Consider the following 8,022-nt stretch of genomic DNA (forward strand, 5'->3'; position numbering starts at 1 on the left):
TCTATCTGCTGTTCTTCTTGTTTTACATAACACCTGTTTGCTTAAGTAACTTGAAGGAACTAAAAATAATTCAGAGCTTAACACCTTGAATATTGAACCCTTTCTTTACCTGCTGAGACATGTAAGAATGACTGTGTTAACAAATGTGTGATCACTGATATGCAGGCAGCAAGCTAGATACTGGGAAACTGTTCCAACTGTTTCATGGCAGCCCTTCACTTTGAAACACAATGATGTAAAACTCTGGCGTCACTTAGGCTATAGTCAGCTGTTAAAACCATGCAATTTACCTCTCCCTAGAGAAATACTCAACAAATACCAAAACATTGGTAACCCCGCCCCAAATAAATAAATAAATAAAAAATAAATGTGCAGGCAAATATTGTGTGGCGCCATTCCAATGTCGGACAAAAAACAGATAAACTAGCTTAGAACAGTTTACAATGATATAAAAAAGTCAACTTCCTATCATCATTTTTTTACCAAACGCGACAATACAGCTCAGGAACCATAAACCAACGTGTATCTTAACAATATTTTTTACTGTACGCCTACCTGAAAAAAAAGTGGATATCCAACAGATGTTCAGACAAGATGCCTCCTTTCTTTTAGAGGGATCCATCGTGACCGTGCGCGCCTCCTACCGGCACCAGCAGGGCATGACCAATCAATAACAGGAATCATCTCATTAAGGCTCAACAGGGGGAAAAAAAGACTAACTAGTTTAGTGTACTTGGAAACAGTGCACCTATTTAAAAAAAAATCAACCTGCTGACTGTTTTTCTAAATGTTTTAATCCATTTTAAATCACTTGTGTTTTTACATGGTAACCGTTTAACTAGCCTACTTTTTAAACATTTTCTGAAACTTTATAATCAGCATCATCTTTATTGACAGACTCAGAGTCCATTAGATTATCTTAGTTGAAATGACACATTTAGGAATATAAATTAATCATATTTTGATAAAGAATAAGTGTTTTTATTTCCTATGAATGATGATCAGCTTTCCCATAATATCAGTCTAACACATCTACACCCACATGTGTCATATTGTGTAGTGAATACATTCAGAAATGATAAAAAAAGATGTTATCAGTAGCCATTTCTCAGTTACGAGCAGTCATCGTACAGCAGAAGGTGCACTGTCACAGTCTTTTCTCTCACTCTCACTCTCAAACTGTAAACTAAACTCAGCTGACTTGTGATCAAGGCTCATCAGTGACACAAGATGTTAAGAAGACAACTTTGTACTAGCCCTGAAGAAATGTTCGTAAGTTTTAAGCTAAACGTTGGCTGCCTTTCAACACCTCTAGCTTCTGCACCAAGCAAATGTTTCTGGATAAGAAAAACAGGAATTAAGTCAACATACAAAAGTGGGTCAGCTTCATTAAATCCAAGGAGCATTAACAGTAACATAATAAGTGAATTTTAAATAGTAACTCCCTACAATACTCCCTCTCTTGTACTGTCCTAGAGCATTGACCCAATTATGAAGAATCATGTTTATGCTGATGAAGTTTGATACTTTGACTCATTAGCTACAGAAAGTTTTGTCGTACATTTTTCCTTTTTTACCGTGAGACAGATCAGTTTTGCCTCACTTGTTTACATTGACAGTCAGATAAAAACGGGGAACAACTTAGAGGTGTTTAATCTACAGATGAATCCACTGCAGCAGTCACTGTCACGACCCAGTCAGATTAGAGTTGTTCCTATCTGATGACAGTTAAACAATTGTGCTTCGAAATGAGTGGCGCATAATATCTATAAGACCTTTTTGGTTGCTCAAAATGTTAGGAAAAAAGTATGATTTTTTTCACTGGTAAATTGGTAAACTGGTTTGCTGTAACTTTTGTTAACCCAGCCATTTTTATAGGCTATGTTTCAGGATCCAAATATTATTAATGTTTTACCATCTGACAGAAACACGAGAGGAGCAGGTGGTGTTGTCAACTGTTGTGTACTTAATGAACAACACTTCCAGTATTCACATGATTAATTAGAAATCCATGGGATATATCCATATTCATCAAAATTAAATAGTTCAGCTCTGAACAGTAATGTATTCAGACTGTTGTGTTTGTTTATGCTTACTAATTGTGCTAAATCAGGCTGGTGCTTGGCGTCAAAAATTCTACACTTCTGCAACCACACCTACTAAGCGGTGATACCTTCCTGCTGACAATTCTGGTATTCGTTTCATGACTTTAATTTGATCAACTGAAAAATATGCTTGTGACTGCATACGCATGTAAGCTATTTTCAGCACTGGTGCAGAGCTTCAAGATAATGGCTGCACATGTAAGAATTGGATGCCATTGAGGTTCACACATGGCGAACAGTGTGACAGTCTCTTTTCTTTTGGGAGGACTTCTTTGCACTGACATTTGGGACAGAACAGGATGACATTTGAGTAGTGAGTGTGTGTGTGGCACAGGATCAGACATAAATTATCTGATGGCTTTGATTTATGTCAGCAGGTACATAACAGATAGGCTACACATCATATAAGAAATAGAAGAAAAAAAAGCACAATAGTTGCACCGAGAATCAAATTTATGTCCAAAACAAGAAAATGTGTATGATAATTGGTGCTATAAAGTCTATTTTCATTGTCATCAAACCCAAACAGGATGACTCACACTTACCTTTTCATGTCACCCTCTGTTAAAGTATGCAAATAGATTCCACAATAAGAGCAACTTCTCAGTGCTGAAAGACGAAATTTGATCGAAACATGCATACATTACCGATGTCTTTCTATATTCCAGTCTACAGTCTCTCTGTCGGCAGCTGTTTCATGAAACTAATCACAGCCTTGTTCAGTGCTGTTATGTTTGGCAACTTCTCTGCATTTCATCCTGTTGGAATCAGCAGACAGTCAAGAGCCAAGTGGAATTACATTGACTGCAGACAAAAATACCACACACTTCTCACATGACCGATGCTATTTCCTATCAAGTAACTCTATACTGATGTGGCTCTCTGGAACTCCAAAGCATAAAACTGTTAAAGTTGAGTGGTTTTCCAATTAAGATTTTAAGACTGACATTCAAATGAGTTTCTGTTCATACTACATGTTAAGCTACCTCTTTCTAGCATGACTGCACTTGAAGTGATGGGCGACGTATTTGACATTCTTTGTGAGGATTCCAAAGAAAAGCTAAAGTATTAATGTGCTTGCCAAATCAGATGCTTTGTGTTTCACTGAACGCAGAAAGTCAAAACAGCATCAGAATTTAGTTACACCTGACGACGCTAAACCTGAACGAACATGCCTTTAATCAGTAAGAGACTGAAGGTGGATTAATCAGTTTTAAGTTTGACCCAGTAATTGATTTTGTGTTGTGTTGTGTTTTGTTGGACATGCTGGATATCTCATTTTGCAGTAAAGGAATTAATGACACTGACTTTCCAATCACACTGTTTCCTGATTTGACTGTGTTGCAAAAAAAATGGTGCAGGTTTTTTTTATTCCTTCTTAATTAGACTTATGTTTTTCTTTTTTTCTGCTTTCATGAGTTTAGGTTGTGTTGGACTCTGTCCACCACCATGGCCTTGTGTTGCTGCAGCTGAACCATAATATTTATTTACAAACATTTATTTTTTATATACAGTCAACGAGCTGAACTAGTGCTGTGGATTGTGTTAAATATGTCTTATATTTAAAAATGTTAGGCCAATCTCTACAAAGCATATAGGACCATTCATTAAATAAATCTTTTTTTTTAATGCAAATATGGTTAATAAGTAATGTTTAAAGGAAGACTTAATCCCGTATCCTGTCAGGTGATCAATCTCATATTTGATTCTTTCTTTTTATACAATCTAACTTCAATTTTCCAAAGTTACAAATTTGGACAATTTTTGTTTAACCAAATGTAGTTGGATTGTAGTTTTCTAATGCTGAACAGATTGATACTTCCTTTGAGGAAAATCTGGGCTTAGTGATATCTGGTTATGTAAATAAAATTGACTTTACTTAACTCTAACATCTTCAAAGAACTTTGAATATATATATTTATATCAGTTTATCAAAATGTAGAAATAATAACGAGTCCGGACCAGAAGGAGCCCTTTTTAAAAAGACTGACCTCTATCCCTAACAAAACATATTTAAATACAGAAGAAAACCAATCATCATATCAATCTATCTGTTTATATTTTAATAAAGCTTTGAATTTGATTTTCTTTATTTCAATCACAGACAGTACGCCAGGTCTTTTCTTGGAATTCATAATTGGCTCAACTTTCATTTAAGAAACAATAAAGTCAGTTATATTAAATTGAGATGTGTGTTTATTGCTGTTTGATCCAGAAAAGTCTGTTTTAAAGGGCACACGGAAGCATTTTATAAAGTGTCCACCCTGTAGCTCAGCCTGCTGTCTCAGACTGAACAATTTATTCACTGCACCCTCTACCTGAGCCGGCCTCAACATGTCAGGTAATAACTTTGTTTTCAGTAAAGCCCAAAACAAAATGGAATCACCAAAAAAAAAAGAAAGAAAGAACTTTTTGTATTCTCTTGCTCCCCTCTTCATCTCTCTCTCTATTTTCTCCCTCACTGCTCCTGTTCTGCTCAGAGAGACAGATCACTGATGACACATTCATTAGCAGTGATATTAGGGAAGAGGGTAAAAGCAGTTAGCGCTGATGCTAACTATGTTGGCAATGCGACATTGTTATCTCTCTCTCTGCATGTGTGTTGTGTGTGTGTGTGTGTGTGTGTGTGTGTGTGTGTGTGTGTGTGTGTGTGTGTGTGTGTGTGTGTGGTGTGTGTGTGTGTGTGTGTGTGTGTGTGTGTGTGTGTGTGTGTGTGTGTGTTACTGTGAGCCTTATCAGTGGAAACAGACCTGGACGTGAGCAGGGTGGTGAGCAGGAGTTGGATTGGGAGGGGAGGGGGAGGTGAAGAAAAGCAACAGTAAAATTGAGGGATAAAGACAGAAATAGAAGACAGGGAGCAGGCAGAGACGGGGAGACAGATGATAGACACATGGAGGATATCAAAAAGGTATAATGCGTTGTGAACGAGGAGAACGTGAGATAAAAGACAAAAAAAGGGGGGGGGAGGTTTAGGGGCAGCAAATGGGACGTGATCCGGTTGGAAAGTGGGAGCAGAGGGAGTGACTGGGAGGGAGAAGACACCAGGAGTTAGATGAAGGAGGAAAAGCCTTGAAGGTGATAAGGATGACTGAGCAGGTGAGGGGAGATGGGCTTCAGAAATGAGCTTTCTGATGGACTGCTCTTCTGTGCAGATGCCTCCAGGACGGGACGATATCACTAATATCTCAATATTGAAAATTGCCATGTTGGTTCAGGTTGGCCTATAGGTTATTTCATACAGAAATATTCTTCAAAACCAGGTATGCGAAGATAAGGATGGTTTGAAATTACTCTATTACTCTATTTTAAAGTACCAGATTCTCATCACTGGTACCTCACTTTCTGAAATAAACTTTCAAATGTTGACGTTCTGAACAACACTGAACTCATTCCAGGTTAAAATAACCTGAAGGCTGAAACATGTTTCTGTGTCTGCAAGTCAGAAAATGTGTGAGCACAGCATTCAGACAAGTGTTCTGCTCCAAATGACCAGGTTAAAAAAATTATGCAAGTAATTCCGGTCCAGGTGCTGAGTCTTAAAATCTAAAAGTATGGTTCATTTCTACCACTGGACTTCCGACATAATCACTTTTCAAATTATAAAAAAAGTCTGCAGTTTCCAAACTTTACATGGTAATAGAAAAAAACTCTATCTCAGCTAAATGTTGGTTTTGTATTGTATTGTTGATTCATGTTATATATATGTAAAAAAGAAAACAAACAAGCTGCATGGCACAAAGTCATATACAAATAGAGGTCCTCATTATCATATTCTCATGTCTATTAAAATATACAAAGCTGAGCCAAGAAACCTTGTTGACTTCAGCATCTGTCACAGTTTCCAATTTACCCTACTCTTACTGTATATATTTATATAAACAATAAGTGTTAGTGTTTCCAGAATGAAATAACAAATGCAGTAATAAAAGTCAGTCTTTAACAATTTAACTGATCAGTGATAAATGATAAAAAGCTATTTGAGTGATAAAGCAGGTTGACCTTTATCTCTAACATACAGAATCTGTAAGTAAAGGATTTCAGGTGTTGTCCACAAGCTGCAGGCGTTGGTTGAATGCAGGTAAAAAGTCAGTTTAAAGAAAAATAAATCCTAACAATATTTCAACACTGCTGCCCTCCTCTTTCAATACTGTAAAGTGTCCTTGGGTTTCTTGAAAGGCGCTGTATAAATCCAAGCTATTTTTAACATAATTATCCAAATACATTGGCTATCAACTGACAGCACTTTCTGTTTTTTTTTTTTCCAATCTCAATAAATATAAATCTGCATAAATGCAGTTAACAATCCGGTCTTAGAAGTTGTTTCTGAACTTCATAGCCATTCTTGACTCTCAAGTTACTAGACAGACTGTTGTTTATTTCCCATTACAAATGGCCAGTTCAAGGCGGGATATTACTTGTGTGAAATGTGTAACTCACAGAGGTGTAATGTAGACAGAAACTTGCTATGACGCAATTGCGGAATCGCAAACTGTAGGGGCTACTGGAGAGGGCAAGGAAAAGGAAGTCTAATCCATGCACTCATATAATAAAATGTCTTTTCTCTACAAAAAAAACATGTTCCCTGAACTCAAAATGTTATGGGTTTTCAAATTATTTCAGCCTAGTCTCAAGGACTCACACAGACCGTCAGTACTGTCATATTATGGATTCACATAATGTAAAATGTATCTGTCCTTCACTTCCACATGAACATGAGGATTAGAAACTCTCTTAAGTGGAAGTAAATCTTGAACGTGGCTCAGATGCACTGTGTTTCTCTTCGTGATACCATCAGAGAGAAAAAAGAGTATTATCAGCGTTTTGCCCTACAAACAGTCTGCAGCGCCCTGAAGGCACCACAAACACACATCGCCTCGCTCAGAAGTCACAGCAGGCAGCCAGAGCAGAGTGTGTGAAGTCAGACAGGAAGTCACAACAAAAGATGGGACTTGAAACGACAGGTGAGCAGAGGAGGGATGAAAAGGAGAGTCCAATTTTTTTTTTTTTTTAACAAAAGCAAGTGGGACAGAGATAAAAGAAGGTTGATACACAGCATATTTTAGAGGTGAGTGATAGCAGAGTAGAAAAAAGAGATTGAGATTAATCATATCTGGAAGGGAAGGACAGATAGAGTGTGACTGGTAGAAAAATGATAGATAGGGCGTGTGTGTTTGTGTGTCAAAATGGAAAAAAACCCTGCAAGGTAGAGAGGGATGGAGTGAGTGTGGGAATTAAGAGATATTGAGATCTGACAGGAGAGGCCTTGTGAAAATCAATAGTGATATGACTGGAGAGACATACAGTGGATGGAGGGAGAATTGGGTTAAGAGAGGAGGGAGAACGATGACAATGAGGCTGAAAATAGGGTATGGGAGGCAGGGGGAAGGGGCAAAAAAATTGGTGGTAAGAGGGAGAGGGTGTGAACAGTATCCTATGAGAGAGAATAAGATGTTGTGAGAGGAGCTGTTGTTTGTCCTCGGGCTGCTCTCTTCGAGGAAGGACAAGGATGTGGGGGTGGTTAGCAACATTTACTGACACAAACTGTGAGCATGTGTGTGTGTGTGTGTGTGTGTGTGTGTGTGTGTGTGTGTGTGCTCACTTTTCACAGCAACCAGCCACCAATAACATTATATAAGAATGATCAAAACAGAAGAAACCATGGCAACTGTAATCCAACAGCCACTAGGTCCTTTCACATAAAGAGAACACACAGTGTTAGCTGTGACTGTGTAATTACAGGTTCATTTCAGACATGTATAAAAAATTGTCTTTGGAAATTTGGGCCTGATGCTTTGTTCTTGTTTTTACCAGGAAGAGAGAAGAAGAGCTCGCAGACGATCAGGAAGAGATGTTTTGGTTATCATGCTGCTGCAGATCATAAAGCTTTCATTCTGAAAATTCCTGACAGGAGCACAGA

Source organism: Labrus mixtus, chromosome 8 (genome assembly GCF_963584025.1).
Source record: "Labrus mixtus chromosome 8, fLabMix1.1, whole genome shotgun sequence".
Taxonomy (NCBI): Eukaryota; Metazoa; Chordata; class Actinopteri; order Labriformes; family Labridae; genus Labrus; species Labrus mixtus.